Source organism: Bombyx mori, chromosome 21, assembly GCF_030269925.1.
Source record: "Bombyx mori chromosome 21, ASM3026992v2".
Lineage (NCBI taxonomy): Eukaryota > Metazoa > Arthropoda > Insecta > Lepidoptera > Bombycidae > Bombyx > Bombyx mori.
The window spans coordinates 28798-50484 of NC_085127.1; the positions used below are offsets into that span (position 1 = coordinate 28798).

The following is a 21687-nucleotide window of genomic DNA, read 5'->3' on the forward strand; positions in this document are numbered from 1 at the left end:
TGCCTGACGAATAACCTCAAATTTTTTCTGGACTGCTATTAAAACACCACCTCCCTCAATTTTATGAGAGGAGGAATCCACACGATCTCTCCTAAAGACAGCATAACGCGAGTCGAACACTTCTCCGTCAAACACTGACTTATTAAGATTCGTTTCCGTCAGGCATACTACATCGTAATTATTGGTAAGTAGATTCAAACGAAAGTCTACAAGCTTACTGCGCATTCTATTTACATTCTGGTAATATATTGAAAGCATAATTAAAATTATGTTAATATTAAAGTTATACACTAATTAATTATTAATAAAGATATAACTACTTAACTAAATACTTAATAATCAATATAACAGAAGTTTTTAAAGAAAGAAAAAATAATAATAATTAAATACAATAGCACAATTATTTGCAATTACTCGTTTCTCAGTTTATTAATAATTTCAATATTTTTAATATGAACTGCGGGACATTTCTCGTCCTTTCGAATATAAATTTGACCAAAACGAACCCAAACAAATTTATAATTTTTCTCTTTGCTCAGTTTTCTAGCCATGCTATGAAGTTCCTTAGCCTCAGGAGAAAGATGCTCAGATACATAAATCCTTGAAACCGCGCATGTTAAGCCGACGTGAGCGGTTCCAAGCTTATCTTTTGAATTAGACTTGTTATACCTAGTAACCGCAGATAGAACCTCATCACGAAGACGCTGGGGTGACAGTGAGATTAGTATATTTCTTGGCCTTCTCGAGTCAGGATTCATTTTAGCAACTCGACGACAAGATTTGATATCTGCATCAGATATGTTGACACTCAAACACTCACAAAGTTTTTTAAATAAGTGATTAAGGTTCTCATGATTATTCTCCGGAACTTCGTGAATCTCAATATTGAGGTCTCGAGAAATTTTCTCCACCATAGAAACTCGATTCTGAAGCCTGTGTAAAGATTCCCCGGTTTTATTAAGTTGTAGTCTGAGTAACTCAATTTCTTTTTCCTTATCACAAATTTTGGATCGGATACTTTTCTGCTCAGCAGACATGAAATCCGTCGTTTGCGAGAAATCCACTCTCAAGCCCTCAACAGCACGATTAACCTCCTGAGACACCATTTCTGTGATATCCTTCCTAAGCGAGGATCGCAAATGAGTCATGAACGAAGAGCCAGGCGCTAGTTTCATATCGAGAAGCTGCCCTATGCTCTCCAAGGTCACTTGCCCGCTGATCGATTCCATGTCCGAGGAAGCATCCACTGCAGTCGAGTCGTAGGAAGTAAAAGAGGAAGAAGCATTGACAGTGTCATTCAAATCAGGACGCTTGTGGATCGGAGTATTGCAGTTAGTTTTACGTTTCGTAACGTTTTGACAAGAAGGACAGCTTAAAGACGCAATTTGCTTAGCGCTTAATTGTTTCCTTGAAGCGGGAGCAATATTCAGGCAATCAAAGCAGTATTCTGAAGCACATTTATTGCACTTAAATTTTTCCTTGCATAATTTTGTAGTGCAACCCTCACAATGCATTGTTAAATGTTTCCCAAATATAGCTCAATAAGCAATTGATACAAAATGTTCAAGCAAGTAGCACAAATAAATAAGCAGTAAGATGCATAATTTTAGTTACTGTACGTCAATGCACAGCAGTCCGTCGAGCGGATCACACAATCGCCACGCGCAGGCTCCAGAGTTCGAACACTACACGCCGCGCACTTTTTGTGTAAGAATTAGGACGAAGAATAAGTCCAACACACTCACAGTTTGTTCCAGATTCACAGTCAGCCAACAAAAGCATCAATCCGAAAGCGAGAGATCCGATACTTTTCAAAATGGCCGCGAAGCTAAATGGCCGTAGACCCAAGCAGAAACGAGAGGGCCCGAGTTTGAAGACCAAGGCCCCACACAACAGACACAAACTCTAAACTTTAATAAAACTAAACAATTTAATTACATTAATATAAACTACGAGCAGCAAACTACACACGTCCACTCAGCACGACAACTAGTGGGCGAAAAAAAAAAAAAAACTATACTGTTCAGTAATATAAGCCCGTGTCACACGTGTACGGGTGTACGGACGAGTGCACGGCCCACCTCGTATTAATTAATGGCTGGTTGTCCTAGCCTCCGTGCCAGACGAACTCCATAAAACTATTAAATTTACTGAGCACAATTTAATACATGCTTATATACAGCCTACAGCATCTGGCCTGCGTACTTCGCACATCGTTCGATCCGAAGCAACAAAATATAAAGTATCGGATGGTAGCGCGTAGAAGTATCTAAAGAATCCTGAACCCGCCGGAGTGTAGCCGCGGCGAGTTCTCCGAGCGACAGATTCGTTTCGATTCCCCAAGTGCCTTATAAATGAAAGATAAATGGAAGTGATTATTGGTGTTAAATCAGCAGTTCCTTGGAGAAATCAGCCACGGATCTCTTTTTTCTGAGTATTCGAAGCCGGGACATATCAGGACATGCCGGGACAAACAGGGTCAGCTCGAGACACGCCCATACACCCCTCTGCATTGATCAAATTGTTAATATATTTATGTTCTTCTTTGGATCTGCTAATGCCAACTTAAGGTTTTGGTATTCAGTGAAAGGATAAATGATACCCAGAGCAATAGAAGTAGTTGTTTGGTCCTGGGTCATCAGGGCACTGTGTTGAGATAACTCGAGCCAGTTATCGGTCGTCAGGAAATAAGAACTTGTAAAAGCAAACGACAAAGAACAATTTTAATGTAATCAAATCGAGATAAATACTGAAAAACGATAAGAAATGTACGGGCAAATTAAATTGGAAACTTTCTTTGTATTTGGATTCTTTTTAACGTAATCACCAATGCTCTTATTCCAGAATGAAACTTTAAGTAGCAGAGCGAAGGTTGAATTTCGTATGTGTTTTATCGGTTATGCGCTGTTCTGTTACATAAAGAAATTGAGGAAAATTCGTGTCGTATCGGATTTTAATTTCTACTGGGTAGAATTAATGACTTCGTTTTAAAGTCGCCTTCGTAGACTCATACGTTTAAAGTCGGTCGGAACCAAATTGAAATAAGTATTTATTGCGCCGAGGAGCGGACGAGATGTTTCCCTTCCGAGACAAAGGAACTGTACTCCGAGGGGCGACTTGCACTCCGTCGCAATATATTGTTGCTTCTTTGTTCTGCGGGTACCAGCGCCGGTGCTCACTTCATTAATTACTAATATTACGAGTATTACGCGTATAAAATGACGTGGATAATTTTGTTTTTAATAAATCTGTTGCAGTTGGACAGATCGAATTAGCTTTAGAACTCAATCCGTCGTGCGCCTCGCCCCCCGCGTGGGTGTCCGGGTGCCGTGCGTGTCCCTGCTAGGACTCTCCGGCCTCCCCCCGGGCCGGATCGTCGGCTCGGATTGCTGAGCGGGGTCTCCACTATTATTCTACTCTTTTTCGCATTTTAGTTATGTAGTGTTTTTAAAAGGTTAGTTGTTTTTTATTTCATTTCATATTTTTTTATTGCCCTTGTAGACAGACGACAACACGGCCCACCTGATGGTGAGTGGTTACCGTCGCCTATGGACTTCAGCAATGCCAGGGGCAGAGTCAAGCCGCTGCCTGCCGCTGAACAACTTATTCTATTTTACATTTTAGTTATTTGATTAAGTAACGTACTCTGTGTGAGGCCTCCAGCTGATCATGAGACGAATCTAATGAGACCTCATATGTTGAAGATATTACTGGAGGTAGGACGTCTTGTGAGTCCGCAGAAGTAGGTACCGCCACCTTGCCTACTTTTGCCGTGAAGCAGTAATGCATTTCGGTTTAAAGGGTGGGGCAGCCGTTGTACTATACTGAGACCTTAGAACTCGTATCTCAAGGTAGGTCGTGGCATTAACGTTGTAGATGTCTATGAGCTTCGGTAAACTTAGCATCAGGTGGGCCGTGAGCTCATCGATCCACCTGTAGATACGCTAATCGTTCGCCTGATGACCCGAGAAACATCTCGTCAAGCCTGATGCGCCGAAGATTAGTGGAAGCTAAATTGTTTGGAAGAACCTCTGGAAAATGAACGAGAATGGAAAAAGTGTTATTTTCAGTTGAAACAACAATAAAATATGAGTCTTCGTCTTCATGGCGTGATCTAGATACTGGTGTCCCTCAAGGCGGAATTCTTTCCCCTTTGCTTTTCTCTCTCTTTGTCAATCTCATAACTCAGTCCCTTCAGTGTTCGTATCACCTGTACGCTGACGACCTACAGCTGTACTCGCAGGCTACTGTGGACTGTGTGTCTGAAGCGGTTCGCAGAGTGAATGGGGATCTAGAGGCTATATGCGATTGGTCTGGTAGGTTTGGTTTGACGGTCAATCCAACCAAATGTCAGGCGATTATTATTGGTAGTCCCCGTTTGTTGGGACGATTAGATTTTAGCTCACTCCCACCCGTAACTTATAATGGAGCAATTATACCTCTGAGCCCATCAGTCAAAAACCTTGGACTGTATATGGATTCTAGACTTGACTGGGCGGTACAGGTGTTGAATGTTAGTCGAAAGGTTACTGGATCTCTGCGTGCCCTTTATCGCTTCAAGAACTTTTTCCCTTTCAAGATAAAGTTGATGCTTGTTCAAGCTTTAATCCTGCCCATAATTGACTATGGCGATGTATGCTATCTTGACCTGAATGCAGACCTTTTGAACAAACTCGACCGCCTTCTCAACAACTGTATTCGTTTCATTTTTAATCTTCGCAAGTATGACCACGTGTCTACTTACCGCTCCGAAATAAATTTTCTTCCTATACGCGAGCGCCGCAATCTACATGCTCTTACTGCGCTTAATTCTATACTAACATGCCCAACTCCTCCCTCCTATCTGACTCAGTACTTTAAATATTTACATTCTTCGCACGATAAGGACTTGCGTTCCTCTAATAATTTACTCCTTCACTGTCCCACGCACCACTCTAGTTTGGTCCGTTCGTCTTTCGTAGTTCAATCTGTTCAACTTTGGAATTCACTTCCTCTTAATGTTAGGATGATCACTGATCGCCTAACTTTCAAAATAAAGGCACGCCAACTTTTTCTGGAGAAACTTAAAAACTTAACAATTTGACCTGCAATTTGTGTTCTGTGCAATATACTATTTTCTTGTACTATATATGTATGTATGTGTGATTCTATTTCTTTGTTATATTTTTGTTTAAGTGTGTATATGAATATGTATGTGAATATGTGAGTATATGATAGAGATTATATGTGTAAATTTTATATTATTATCATGATATAAAATTGTGTACGTTGTTTGTGTGATTATATATATATATATACCGTGTATGTGTTTGTATATTGTATAATGTAGTTTGGTTGTTTCACATTAAGTTATGCACCTACCACAGGATTCTCTACACCACCCTTGGTTGACTGGTAGAGAATGCCTCAGGCATTAAGTCCGCCATTGTACTTATGTGCATTAAGTTGAATAAATGAATAAATAAATAAATAAAATATGGGACATTCCGATGGAAAGACGTAACTTGTATATACCTTAAGTAAACTTATATTGAAAAGGTCGTAAGCGCGATTCAGGCATCTATCTGTTAATTAGCTTGTGTTCTATGATGGTTATCGCTACGAATATTTTGAGATCCGCATGTAATAAGAACTACTTTCGCTCAATAATAACTTATAAAGTCACGTTGGCACGTTGCAATGTATCTGTGCTTATTTAAGATTGATCGCGTAAGTAAATGACCTGTTAAAAGGATTTTCAAAAATACAAATGATATGTTATATGCAGAATATCATGCTATCTATACCTACTAATATTATAAAGAGGAAAGATTTGTTTGTTTGTTTGTATTGGATAGGCTCTGAAACTACTGAACCGATTTGAAAAATTCTTTCAGTTTGGAAGCTACACTATTCCCGAGTGACATAGGCCATAATATTTTTTTAAAAAAAATGAGGGATCCTTACTAAAACTCCAATAATGTAACCCAAGGTGTAAAAAAATTACCTAAAATATTCTTTACATCGCGTGTCCTGCGAAAACGATTGGCGATAGAATAAAATAATGAACTACGACTTTGTGGAACACAGTATTATTTACAAAAAGTGTCGCGACAGCATATGCTAGTTATTATAGTTATGCCACAAGAAGGGTTCTTTTATTTAAAAAAATAAAACAACGTCTAATATCGTTGAAATTTATGTTAAAGACCCGAGCGGAGCCGGAGCGGAGCCGGAGCGGGCCGCTAGAAGATATATGAAAAAAAGTATGAAAATGACAAATAAACATATAAGTAACGAAATGTTAAATGAAGGGCACCTTATTTCTAATAAGTGTCGTCCGCGTCAGTAACACCTTGCCGGCGTCTACCCTCACCCGAGCACTACAGCGTGCAGCCGAGAGAGCGGTCGGTCCGTGCGTCGGCTCAGGGGCTCTCGGGGCTCTCGGGCTCCGGACTCGGGACGTCCAATAAAACACGATATTAACCCTTGCCGTTACACGGTCATAAGTTTCGGATTAAAAAAGGGTATCCCGGTCGGAGTGGGGCGCAATGAATGGGAACGAATCGCCGGATGAGTAGGGTCGCTATTGTCGGACGGGTATTAACTCTGTGAGCGTACACACTGCGACTACACTTACACTTTCGTTTTCACACGACGCCGCGACGCGACCGTACCACACGATACGAGAAATATGTGCTTCTTAACTACTCAGACTATAAGTATGTTTCTGCAAACTGGAAGTAAATCTAAATGTTTACCTTGTTCGTTCTACCTGGCAAACAAACTGTAAATTGTGTTACGGATCTGACTATAGGTGCCGACTATCACAGGGCGGGTATCTGAGGGGTCGCCAGCTCCGAGTCTGTGTCCCTCCCAAAGTTAAATAAATATCTTTGAATTTGGGTGTGCGTAGTGTGTAAGGGCAGGGCGCTATAATAATTTGACCCATGTTTAGCTGTCACACGTCATCCAAATGTTATTAGAGGCTTGATGGCGCTTCTCGCGGCGACATTCTGCTCCAGATCACGCAAATTGTATATTAAACGTCTTATAAACATCAGACTTGTGCGCGAGAAGGTAGTGCGGATAAAAACAAACTTATCTTAGACTCGAAATGAAACTGTAAAATGAACACCAGGTTTATTTTAAAACTTTAAATGGTATTATCTATGTATTAAATCAGATTGGCGATGAATGTGACGAGGGATGTGATGCGATACAAATTGTCGTTCGAAATCGCACCAGAAGGAAAAGGGAAAAAAAGTTACTTGACGGTAAATATAGTACCTAAGTAAAGTTGTTACTGCCTTTGGACGCAGACGAGGACACTGGCTTTCCCAAATGTTTAGTGCTATCGGTAAATTATACCGAGTAGATCTACTTGAAGTATGTCATTTTTATCATATTATTTACACAAATACCTATATATACACAAATTATATACATAAATCATCGTACCAGTCTTTAAATGAAATGGTTTATTAATGAATCACGATGCAGCATTATGATTCTACTAGGTGGGTAGGGTATAATGATATATTAAGGAAAACGTGAATAAATAGAGGAATAAAGGTAAGAGTATGGAGGTGGTCGTAATGACGTGACTAATTGATATGAAGTGCGTGAGGCGTCACAAGATGGCGGCTGCGTGAGTGCTCTCTGAATATTCATCGACGCCGCTAAATGTACGCGTCCTCCTCCGCCGCCTCCTCCGCCGCCTCCGCCGCCGCCGCCGCCGCCTCCGCCACCGCGCTCACAGATAACGCGCTACTCGCACACCACTCATCCGCGCTCAATGTCTACGTTACTTTACAGGGAAATAATCTATACTAATATATAAATCTACAGTGGTTGTTACGGATGTTCCGTTACTATCGTTATTAACGTCCGTTAATATTATAATATTATATAATAAATTTACTGGTGGTAGGACCTCTTGGGAGTCCGCACAGGTAGTTACCACCACCCCGCCTATTTCCGCCGTGAAGCAGTAATGCGTTTCGGTTCGAAGGGTGGGGTAGCCGTTGTAACTATACTGAGATCTTAGAACTTATATCTCGAGGTGGGTGGAGCATTTACGTTGTAGATGTCTATGGGCTCCAGTAACCACTTAACACCGGGTGAGCTGTGAGCTTGTCCATCCATATAAGCAATAAATAAAAAATAAAAAATTAAATGTGTGCGTGTACTAGTGTACACACGTAAGAAGTGAAACTTCTTTATGGCCTTATTTTTCGAAAAATGATCTACATGCAACTTTCTAGAAATTGGTTAAATAAAGTTAAATTAGATAAAGTTTAAACAAAAGGATTTTATTATCATAGACATGAATACAAAAAAGTTAAATTAGATAAAGTTTAAACAAAAGGATTTTATTATCATAGACATGAATACAAAACAGATGGCGCGTAACGGAAAAATGTGACGCGTAACCGAAAAATGTGACGGTAAATTTTTTTCCAACGCCGATAAAGAAGTTTCACTTCAATAATTGTTCTAAAATAAAGCATTATTTGTGAAGGTGTTTTTATGAAGATGATTTTAATCCCTATTCAAATAAATACGTTATTCATTACAAGTATTTAATTTTAAAGAAATTTATCCACACTTCATTCTAATGAGTATCTCGCTATGACTATTTTAATGGAGAAGATATCGCAGTTTTAAAATAACATCGCAGCAAAATAATGATCAAGCACGTAATATTGATGTACAAGGCGCCGGCCGGCCGGTGCGCGGCGGCACAAGCATTCTCGAGAAATTTGTGAACATATATAGATAAAAAATTGTGGTCGAATTGATAGCCCCCTTTTTTGAAGTCGCTCAAAAACCGTGATTTTGGTACCCTAAATAGCTTCTAGACATTCTATTATTCAAAAATATTTTCACTTTCTACGTAAATGAAATCGTGGGTAAAATTTAGCGTTATGCCAATGTAATTATTCCATGCGGACGAAGTCGCGGGCAGAAGCTAATATTTTATAACGTTACATTCATTACTTATTGTATACTTACTGATAATAATTGATAGTTTACATTACAACAAACAATTTACATTACTACAAAATTACCGCTTAGTAGACATAAATTTTGTCATTTTTAAAATCAATATATGTACCTGATGACCGGAGAATCGCGAGCTCCTCCATCATTATGTTCAGCACTCACATTAAACATCTGCAGTAATGTTGGTGCTATTTGCCAAGAAACTGTCTTGAATTATACCGGCACCAGACTACCACACAGAGATCAATACTTTATTGGGGTAAGTTTTCGTTTGGGGCATTTCTTGAGTGCCGAACCATGGTCTAACCAACATGATGATCGCTTAAAATTATCTAAAGGAATCCACTTTTCATCCCTAGTCACAATACGCGTCAAGACACCAAAAGGCCTCAAGATGTTTTCCTTGCCAATTCATATTGTTTTGATGCTAACGTTGGAAGTGGCTACTAGCTCTCGGTAGAGTGAGTATCGTCAGCTCTACTGTCACTTTTAATTTGCCACTGAGGACTTTATTTTTCATGCGACCAAGAGGTTCTTTCTTTGATAAAAATTTCCAGCTTGTCTTCTGTGTATTTAATTGTTGATATGGGCTGCGACCACCGCTCTTATTGTATAATACTTTGGCCTTGCCGCGAAAGTTGAGTCCAAGGGTTTGTTGAGTACAAACTTTAGTAAACATTTGTTAAGAAACATTCGATCACAATGTTAGAGAATGTTCACATGTTAGGTAATTTTAGTAAAGTAAACATTTCAAAAAATAAAAGCTAATCTAATCAGCAAATCTTCTTCCATTTTAGTGTAAACTCCTCGGAACCTAAATCCAAACTGCGAGCGAGCCGATTTTTCAAACGTTATAAATATTTGTAAACATTTTCCATCGGTGTAGGAGCGCTTAAAAAAATTAACAATTTCTAAGAGAATGTAACAATTCTTAACATTTGTTAGTAAATGTATTAGTGTTAGAACGTGTTTGTAAACAATTTTAAATAGCAGTGTGGCTGCACCTTTATGCCACATCGCCTGGAATTGTTATGAACATCTAGTTTGCGAGAATATTTCGGCCACGCAACACCCCGCTTCGGATTTAGCTTCCTTCTACGGTGTTTTCAGAGTGCTGTAACGGGTCTTTCTTCGGGCCAAAATAGTCTCTGCTTTCTTTTGTCATGGTTGTTGCTGCGGTGAGTGTGTTGAGTGCGGTGAGTGAGTGTGTTGAGTTGAGCTAAGTTCTACCTCGTCAAACAATGGCCTCAACAGTTTGTGGGTTAAAAAAATCCGAGTTGTGGGATCCGTTCAACTGATCAAATCGAATGGAACTCAAACAGAGAGCCAATCTCGCATACAATAATAGAAATTTGTAAATATCACGATGTGCGCGGACCGGGCTCCGAGCGAGGGGTGCGGGGCGCGGGGAGCGGGGTGCGGCGGGAACCAATCGCCGAGCTGACGCGGAATCATTCGGCGGCGCCTTCAACCGGAACAAAAGCGAATCACTTTGATCTATGTAGTGTGACCACACACTCACTTTTATTTATATTTTACTGCCATTGTAGACAAACAGACGAGCACACGGCCCACCTGATGGTGAGTGTTCATCGTTGCTCGTGGAGGTCAGCGATACACCACGGAGAGAAGGTTATTCCAAAGTCGAACAGTATTGAATCGAAAATATATCTGGGAAAGGACTGTGAATGAACGCAGTGGATTCAGGTAGTGTGGACGGAGCCTGCTCCGCTGGCGGACGGTACGATGGAGACCAGGATATTTCTCGGAGTACTTGTGCTAACAATACTCTAGTTATGTGGTGTGTCTAGAAAAGTAACTCCCAATCTGTTCCCGTGCGTGTTGCAGAGAGGCGACTAAGGGACTCACGGGAGATGTTGCAGCTGCGTTCTCCGAGTGTTGACGTGAGGACATGCTGCGAGCCCGCGCTGGCTTGTACCACCGTCCCACCCATACCTGCCGCATGCCGGGCATGTCTTCCGGATTGAAGGGCATATTCATCATACGATAGAATTGTATTCGACCTCAAGTCTCAATATGGGTGGCATTTATCATAATGGGCTCCGATAGCCAATTAACATCCCGTGCGTCGTGAACTTACCATTTACTAAATAATAAAAATGAATAACAACTTTAACTTGTTTAACAAATTAAAAAGTCTAACAAAAACACAACCAAAGATAATTATAAAAAAAAAACTTATTATTCACTATCGAACCGCGCCGCCTTCACTCGGGTCTTTAGTTATATCGTATTTTACAGAAATAGTATGATAGGTATATGCATTTTTCTATACTTTGTATAAAAGTTTTATTATTCGATTTCTTGCTTCTCACTTTAACAGTGTCGAGCTTCCCATGTGAACTTTCACCTCTTAGTTTCATCTCCGACAAGTCCGGCTATATCCTACTGAACAAAATAAAACAAGGAGGAGTTTACGTGTTCACATGCAGCTAACGCCAGGCGGGTCGCGAGATCGTCTCACTGTCTACACTTATTCAAATCGTCTATAAACTTTATGATAAATCATTATTTTTTAGTTCGCATATGATTGTTGTGAGGAAAAGGCATTTATCACTTTTATTTGATTTGTGGTCAATCAGAATGTGTGCATTTCGTTATTATTGAAATATTTATAATTGAAATTCTTCTACAATTTACAAGACTACTACTTATGAATATCCTTCAACGTAGTGTCGTGATGGTGTCCCCACAGCCGATGGAACACGGCGCGGCTCGCAGATAGCTTCAAACAATGAAATGAAAGCCGTTATATTTGAGCTCAGCCGACATCCAACCCGCATCCACTTGGCGCACACACATCGCCAGCGTCGCCGCCGCCGCCGCCGCCGTGTGGCCGCGGCCCCTACACTTCCTCACATCGATACGTTCCTCTAGTAATTAATCAGCGCTACTCTGAACTACTCTCGTCATCGTCTCATCTCATCAACTCTGGTGGTGTTTGTGTGCCTTTGGAACGAACAAATCAGTCAGGAGTCAACAACGACTCGACGTACTCAGTGTTGATTCTGAATCGATCTTAATACTTAGCTGAATTTTGTTAGTAAAATAACACGGTCGACGGTCGGTAGGTTCATCTATTGTTTGTTTATGATCACCAACAACAGGACATTGATCAGATCGCGCGCAGCCGCTCCCTACCAAGACATGATTTGTTCAAAACGAATAAATATGGGCTCGGCACGGAAAGTGATGCGTTGTGCACATCGTCTCGAGATGAAGACTCTTCACAGCTCCTCGGCTCGGAGTGAGTCCGCGTGCTCCGCCGGGCTGCCTACACATCGTACACGTGTACACCGACCACTGTGATAACGCGGATGTGGCGTCCGGGTGGATAGCATCGTATCATTATCCCTGGTTCTTGCGAATCGTACAAGTGATTTTTTTTTATTGCCCTTGTAGGCAGACGAGCATACGGCCCACCTAATAGTGAGTGGTTGACGTCGCCCATGGACTTCAGCAATGCCGGGAGTAGGGCCAAGCCGCTGCCTACCGTTAAGTACTCTCCACATTGAAGAAAGATATGTCATAGCGCTCGGGAAACACTGTGGAGGGGAGCTCATTCCAAAGCCGGATAGTACGTGGCAAAAAATATCTCTGGAAACGTACTGTGGATGAACGCAGTGGCTCCAGGTAGTATGGATATACTTTACTCCGGTGGCGGGCGGTGCAATGGTAAAAACGAGATGATGGTATCATCTCAAAATTTAATTTAAAGATTAAAACAAGGCTCACTGTTTAATCTCGCATTTGTTATTTTCATTTTATGATTTCTGACCTTCCGAATACTTTACAGTTCTCGTGATCACGGATGACGGTCTTTTTTTTTTTTAGTGAAGGATTACTGGTGGCCCGGAGGCCTTTGCAGTTTCACCAGGATAGGTGGGCGAGCAAAGGCTCAGCCAGGAGGGGTGGGATTTGCTAACAGCTACCCGAGCGCCTCCGAAGGAGACCTAACAGCTCAAGAGCAACTGCTTCGCGAATGAATCTACTATCGGATCGGAATCGCGACCCGCTGAGAAGATCCGGCGAGAAACTCAACGAGCTGATTCATGGGTTAGGTTGCACGGTGAACTCTTTGTCGAGTTCGACGAGTACGGTTACCGAGGTCCCTAAGCCTGCTCCTAGTATTAGAGCTGAAGGCGTCTAATGCAAAGGTTATTGGATCTGATGGATCCGTAAGGACGTGTCTAGGGCGTCGACGGTGACTGGCTCCTGCATGATCAGGATTCGGGGAGTAGTCAGCGGCGGCAACGATAAGGCAATTATCATGACGCATAGCCTTATCGAAGTACCGTTCCGACGCTGCATTCATGTACTTCTGGATAAATTCGAGGCCCAGGTCGTTGTGTAGGTCAACGTTCCTCACGAACCACGGAGCCCCGACGGCTAACCTGCAAAAGCGGGATTGTAGAGATTGGAGGGTGTCTATGTGTGTGCGGGCCGCGTGAGCGAACACCACACTCGCGTAAGTCATGACGGGCCGGATGACGGTCACGTAAGGCTATTCATCTTAAATGACTAAATGACAATTGAACGGAGTGCCAACTAGTTTAGTATTTAATTTTAATTATATCACTATTCTAAATAATCATCAGAAACAAATATATTTAGCAACGACAGCCTAGTGCTGACATTTTTGTTTTGCCTTTAAACATCTTCTGAAGAAATTCCTAATGGGTTTTTTACTATTTTAATAGAATTTCACAACTAGATTAATTCAAGTGTCGTATAATATACAGACGTACATACACTCACTGACATGTACAACACTCGACATAATATCGTTGTTGAAGTGCCACATCCTGCCCCCATAGCGTCGGACAACGTCAAGTGCTCGATCGGTCTGCAGTAAGTGATAGTTCTGGACTAAGTTACTAGTCACTACTCAGTCGGTTAAGTAAATGCAGCCGGTCGGTCGCGTCGCTAACTTCGTCCTCAGCTCGCCGCGATGCCGCCTCGGGACCACACTCGCACTGCGTTCACTAGCTAACATACAAAGATGTCCATACTAACCTACATAATCCTTTACGAACTAACAAAACTAACAAAACAATACAAACATCTAAATATTTACCTACGATTACAAAAGGTCCAACTTGCAATTTTATTGCAGAGAGGAACGAGTGGCTGGTGGTCGGCGCACACTCGTGGAGGAGCGTAGTTAAGTATCGTTTTCAGTTACCGCGCGTCAGAGGCGAAATTAAAGTTATTTTTATGGTTCGATCTCCTGTTTCTTATTTTCATAATTATTATTATTTCTGAAGTTTCGAATACTTTCGAATACTATTGTCGTGTTTAAGCGGGCTCGCTTGATGAGCACCGTCCTGCCTCTTTCTGCCGCGACGCGGTCAGGCCGTCGGGCTTGTAGTCTAGGACAGCCGTGACCGAGTACACTCGCGACTTGGAACTTCATGTCCCGAGGGTGGTGAGGACTCGTGTGTACGGTGCAATGTGTGTGAGCCCAGGGACCACGCAACACGTACGTCCACTGAGCCGTCAGCTCGTTCAGCAACCAATACAAAATAATAATTACAATCTATATTACTTATTTAATTGTTTGAAGTGAACAAGAGTCAGACTCGACTCGGCGTATAGCAATAAGATAATAATTAATAAATATAATGAATAAAAGCGATGGGCAGACAATGAATATTTTCATTAGCGGCGATGTGGCCAAAGATAAATATTTGTGATATTAACACTGCCAGCACTGATTAATGACCTCCCTCGCCCTCCTCGCCAGCCGCGACCCCCGGGCTCCCCTCTCCACGTCTGGAGTACACTGTCGGCTTGCATTACTAGGTCACATCATTTACTTAAATTTAAATCAAATTGGAGATAGCTTCTTCACGATCGGTGGTTGTAAATCACTATGTTGTATTTTCAAGGTGATTTGAAAATTAAATTTTGTTTAAATATACCTACTAGAGTCGACCTATAGAAATTAAAAAAAAACCTTGTCTAATATTAATCATTTGACTTTTTTTAATTAGGCACTATTAGCTCATAGATTCTGTCATGAAGACAAAATATTAGTTGTAAAATTAGTTTAATCAATTTAGGAAACCTTTTCCGTACTATTCTATTCTATATTAATTTGACCCTGTTTGCGAGCAGGCAGTCTCGGCTGATATCTCCCGAATCTTTAGATATTGGATATTTAATTCTAAAACAAAATATGGAAAGTAAATCGTCGCATTATCGACAGCCACGCGTCAGTCACTAGCGCGCTCTGAGCACTCCGGGCCCCCTCCGAGCGGAGCGACAATATGGTATTATTTATGCCGGCAAACTTGAAGCTAAGATCCGTCATTAGTAATCATGAGGCGCTACATCTGATGAGTGCAGCGGACAGAGGGCGCCGGTGCACTCATCCAAACTGTACAATCGAGGGCCGCACGGAGCCGCGCGTCTCCTCGCAGTTAATTATTCAGCCGCATGCAGCTGCCTTTGTTATTCAAATGAAGAAGTCACGGGACGTCACACCCGCCGCCGCACCGCTGCACGACACACGCCACGGAGACGTCCCGGACACGTAGGTACCGCAAGGCCGAGCGGCTTCAGATTCTGTAAATGAATGTGGCGTTATACATACAATAGCGGTCTTTATGGTCATCCAAACATTACACTTTACACACTGTGGCGATGGCTTAAAGTAGCACCTACTCAAATCTCTTCCTGTAGATATAGTAAAAGCCAACTAAGGCGGTCGCGGGAGAATGAGTAGCATCATTCTGTGAGTGCTACACTAGTGCAATATGATCACCAACTGGCGTTTACTGATGGTAGTCCGCGCGGCTTGGTCCTGCCGACCTACTAATATTTACCACCTTTATTAAATACAGGATTTGTATCGGCTACTAGAAAGGAAAAACATAATTATTTCCCAAATAATATATATTTTAAGCAAACTAAATAAATAAAACGCGCTAAAGGTTTGTGAAGGTATGCTGTCTGTAGAGTGTAGACAAACTGAACCTCGTCTTATGAATTAACATGCTTATTCTGATCCTGAAAAAAAAACCATGATTCTGAATTACTAAATTAAAAAACAATTCAAATCAATTAAAGTTTGAAGGTAAAAACCTAATTCTCAAGAAATCCAATCCAATCAAAGTGGGAGCAAAAAATAATTCTCGAAGTAAAGTTTTTGTTATAAATCATTCAAAGTTATAATTTCCAGGAAATCTGATTATGTTAAGGTGGAAAGAAACGTAGACCCACGAGAACCGGCACAGAATCGGCGAGGGTAGAAGCGACAACGTGCGCACCCGATAAACGGCTATGTGACTGAAATATTGCAGAAGCACCCTCACATTACTTCCTTCACAACTGCAGATGAGTTCTCGAAAACTACGAGAGTGTCTTACTTTTTGAAAAATTTATTATTCTCATCAAAGTTTCTTTAAAATACAACATATTATATAGATAGAATAAGTAAATTATTACAAAGTTATGTTTAAAAATAATACAATTACCAAACGTATCACTCAAATGAATTATAAAAGGAAGATGAGAGTAATTCCTTCCCCGGCCTCTCCTCATTACAAAGTACTCCCACGTCTGAGCCTGATGTTGTTAATACTTCTCGCTCAAATCTTTGACGCAAGTCAGAATTAAATTTGCAAATGGATCCAAAGTTAATGACGGAACTGTGCGAGAAATTGATTAATGTCTCGCACCGGATCAAGCAATTATCGGATTACATAGCGGCGAGCGCGGACGGGGGTCAGCGCCGCGCGGCTCGCGGCGGACCAGCCGAGCGACGCGACGCCGACACACCTCTTCGAGCTTCAAACTGGAGAATTCAACAAATCAGATAAGCGACGGTGGTCGATTACCAACAGATGGGCCGGGCTTTCAAGCTAGAAAAATAGGCTATTTCCAAATCTATATATTATTGTTATAAATATGTCTTTGTCTATATTGGGTTTAGCATATCTTAGGTAATAAAGGTGCGAACCAGCCAGTTGGAAGATACGAGCCAGCCAGCTGTGACCTCTGCCACCATGCTTCGTCATCAGCCGCAGTAATTTTGACCGTGGAGCAGTAACGTGTTTCTGTTTGAAGGGTAGAGCAGTCGTTGTTCTGTAAACCAGAGACTAAGTTCATGTACCGAGGCTGGTGGCGGCGTTTACGTTGTTGATTTTTTTATGTTTGAGATATTACTGGTGGCTCGGAGGCTTTATGCAAGTTTTGTAAAGTGTCACGTTGTTCCGAAGGAACATTTTCTCCGCTTACAGATCATAGGGTAGAGTCTGCCGAGAAAAAACGCGGCACGGTTGCGGACGGATTTTAATGTGGGGGCGGAATGTCATGGATGCATGCAAGGTGACACTCAGGTACTTTTTTTTGACATTCCTAGCCCAGGGTATGGGGTGGCTGAAGAGGGTAATTGGGGGAGTAAGATTTCTCCTCCTAATGCGGGAGGAAATAAGCGGTGAGTTTCCCCTTTGAAATAACACTGCTGTGCTTTTCGCTGTGTTGATGTCTATGCGCCATTTTCGGAACCACTGTCCTAAGGTTACGGCTGCACTCTGAAGCTTTCTCGTGATTAGGGACTTGTTTCTACTCGAGTAGTAAGCGGTCCTGTCGTCGGAGAATAAGGCTAACTGGGACTGGGGAATGTCGTTTATAAATAGGAGCCGCGACAGAACGGAGCCCTGCGGGACTCCAGCCGTGAGCGGTTGCGGTGAGGACCGGATTCCCACGACTCGATATCGAAAAGAGCGGTTCGACAAGAAATCCCGTATGATGAGCACGAGACTGCCCCGCACGCCCATGTTGAAAAGTTTGAAAATCAAACCGTTGTGCCAGACTTTGTTGAATGCTTTTGCGACGTCGAAGAAAAGGGCTCCCGTGTATACGGTTTAGGTCGGTTAAGCCCTACGAGAATGTGCTCCATGAGGCGGTGTCTGCGGTACCTATTGTACGTATGAAGATTTGCGCGGAATCCGAATTGTTCATCGATGAGAATGCCTTTGGATGAGACGAAGTCTCACAGGCGTTTGTAGAGCAGACGCTCATACAGCTTGCGAGGACGTGGTCTGTGATCAAGTCTTTAACTTCCATCGGGGTGACGGGTGGTAACAAGTCCGAGGGTACCAAGGAGGCTCTACGTTTGAGCTCACTATCTTCTAATTCCACATGAACGGTGTCCGCGGGTTGAGTGCTGGGCGTGTACTGAGCTTGCAATGTATCGGCCAGCAGCTCTCCTTTTTCGTAAAATTCGGAAGCCGCGAGTCGGCCTGAAGGGCATACGAGGGGGGGAGGTATAGTTACTACTGTATCCGATTTGAGAGTACGAGCTAAGCGGTAGTGAGTCCTTTGAGAGGGCGCGAGCCCTTCTAAGAAATCAGATCATCTGGCATCTGACTTCGGCGAAGCGAGACTACGTCGCGTTGTAGGGCACGCATACGAATACGATTTTCCTCGTTGTTGATGTCTATGGGCTCCGGTAACCACTTAACACCAGATGGGCCGCGAGCACGCCGAACTATCAAAGCAATAAAAAATGAAATAGTACTGATCAAATTTTATTTCAAGGATTAAAAACACATTGGGAATTTTAATGAAAAAAATACTTTGCTCTCATATTGTAGACAAAAAAGGAAAATGTCATATTTCCTCCTTCCTCCTTAGCGAGTCGTATAGGTACATCATAAAAACTAATTTTAAAGCTTATTAGAATATTCAATCTAAATGCACTCAAAGTTTCGTCCACCTCAGTGACAGCTTTGTGAATCTACGATCAACTAGCCGAATGTGTTGTAAAAAAGTAAAATGCTTCAAACGCAAAGTCACTAAGTGTTCGATCGTTCATCACTCAGCCGCCACATCTATTCTAATATAGATCAGTTAGAACAGTTCGCAGAGAGACGCGGGCCCTGCGAGCCGGTCTCAAGAGGTACGGAGACGGACGGCGAGCTCAAATACAACTGGTCGCTCGCATCAATATCCATTTGCGACTGATAGTGCGCGGATAGTCTGACAGTGACGAGGGAGACCCTCGCGTGCTCGTCGAGTTGAAGACCACCAGTACTAACCTTTGTACTCAGCTGTACTATTGTATGAATGTAACGATCTCACCGCTCGCCTGACGTAGAACCTGTACCCGCAGCCCGTCCGCGCTGCGCCGTCAATTTCAAACACATTATCAAATACAAAACACCACACACGGTTTGTCGAACAAAATATATATACTTACTATAGTTTGTCTTCCAAAACACACATGTATAGAATGTGTACTGCTCACTGTCAGAGAACTAAGATTTTGACAGAACCCAGTACGAGTATAATATTGTCATCCTCATTAATTTGTGGTAAAGTAGACGCCGTCGCGGTGGTCACGGTTGACAAATATTAACACGGAAATTTAACGAAAACATATATTATGATTAAATTATACATCACAGAAAACATTAATAGTAATAATTATCTATTGGCACGTGATAATTATATGTGCTGTCTTAAATGAAAATTTTATAAATTGAATAACACATTAATGCTCCCGAAAACGTAATTTGTTATCTAATTTTATATTACGATTCTAAATTGAGTCCAACAGTTTGTGAAAATAAAATGAAACGATGGAATAGACTCGTAATCTGTGAAACAGCTCCAGCGCAGTTAATACGAGTATGAAAGGGCGCTCTTCATATCAAATTGAACTACTGACGCGACGTAAGAAAACGAATGTTTGTTGTAAGGGCGCCTCGAGCCGCCCTCCATGCGGTATGCAGGTACGTAAGTAGAGTATTTTTTTTTTTTTTTTTTTTTTTTTTTTTTTTTTTTTTTTTTTTTTTTTTTTTTTTTTTTTTTTTTTTTTTTTTTTTTTTTTTTTTTTTTTTTTGTTAAAGCTATTAGATACTTTTATTAAATTTCGACGCTATTGACTACTTCGAAATTTAACAAGATGCATAGGTATTTAAATATTAGAATATAATTATTATGAGAGGTAAAATAATTTAAGGGGGGTTTTGAGTAGACAGTATATAAATATAATAATATATAACTTTATATGTAAATGAACGAAACTAAGATGTCATGTAAATTTGTAAGTGGTTAATATAATGTTTTGTAAAAGTGTAAATAGAAATGTAAAACACAGTGCATTAAATTATATTTAAGTGTTATTAAATTTTTTGAGGCTATAAATAATTTCATTTAAATGTATCATAAATTTATTCAATGTTTCCTCTTTTTTTGTAATTTCTTTGCAATCTTTAAAGTCTATGTTATTTATTCGACATATAGTCTCAAATTCATATCTTGTATTAAAATATTTTGGACAATGATATAATAAATGTTCCATCGTTTGTATGGTGTTTGAATCGCAGGGACAAAAAGGGTCTTGTGTTATACGAAATCTGTGTAAGTATGCTTTATGGTAACCATGTCCTGAGAGAAATTGTGTTACAGCGAAATTTGGTGGAACTTTATCTATAAATTTCTTTAAGGATGTATAATCTGGAAATATCTGCTTGGTGTATTTACAATTATCTACTTCATTATACAGATTAGTAATTTCTTTAGTAAGTGACTTTTGATTTATTTCTTTTACAAAGCTTATTGGGAATTTGGCATAATTAGTATTTGTTGGTGATCCCGCAGCCTCTTTTGCTGTTATATCCGCCAGCTCATTACCAGGTATGTCATTGTGAGCTTTTACCCATACGAATTTAATTTGTTGTCCATTCCTTTCTATTTCGTGGATGCATTTTAGAGTCATGACTGCATGTGGATTAAATGTGTTGCTATTGCATAAACCTTGTAATGTGGAAAGTGAGTCAGTGACAACGAATGCACTTACTCGTTGATCTCTTACCCACTTGCAAGCTGTAGCTATTGCCAATTGCTCAGCTTGGTAGACTGAGCATGAGCTGTGCAGTTTAATTAATTTTTTATCAATTATATTTTGCGAATCCTGTATCACAACAGCAGCACCGACATTATCATCAGATTTACTGCCATCTGTATACAGGTAGTATATAATTTCTGTATGTCGTAAGAATACTTCTTCGAGTTCGTTTTGGTCATTAGCTATGTAGTGTTTAACAGGCTTTCGGTTAACAGGGTGTAATCTCATTCTAGGATGTGCAGGGGTTTCTAAGGTTATATCATCTGGTAGATACGGAGAAGATTCATTTAGTTTAGTTTTTTCATTGTTTGCTATGGTTTTAATTTGCATGGGAAGTGGTGGAAGCTGGGATAAGACTATTGAAAGTGGTGTATTAATGGTACGAAAACTGCGAATAATTTTAATACAAAACCTTCTCTGATGTGATAGGAGTTGTTTTTGTATGTATTTGTTTTTTAAAGCTGGTTCCCAGATGGACGCTCCATATGACAAGATCGGTACAATGACCTGTTGGTAAATGGTTCTAACATTTTCAGGATGAATTCCCCAGGTGGGACGAACATATATCTTTAGTTTATTAAAAAGCTTTTTGGTTTTGTCAATTATGTATTTTACATGATTAGTAAAGGTTAATTTTGAATCTATATTTATGCCAAGATATTTAATATTATTTACATGCTTTAGATATTTGTCATTCAATTGGATCTGTATATTTTTTGCTTTATTTGTAAACGCAATCAGTTGTGTTTTTTCGGGACTAAAGGTTAACTTATTGACATTTCCCCATTTCAGAATTTTATTGATAGTTCTATTGA

General features: G+C 40.8%; 1 long non-coding RNA gene across 1 annotated transcript; it reads left to right on the plus strand.

Moving 5' to 3' along the window:
* The first annotated feature begins 19973 nt into the window (after positions 1-19973).
* LOC134200827 (uncharacterized) lies at positions 19974-20550 on the plus strand. The gene is made up of 2 exons (XR_009975886.1): positions 19974-20385; positions 20472-20550. It is a non-coding gene; the product is annotated as an uncharacterized LOC134200827 (long non-coding RNA).
* The last annotated feature ends 1137 nt before the right edge of the window (positions 20551-21687 follow it).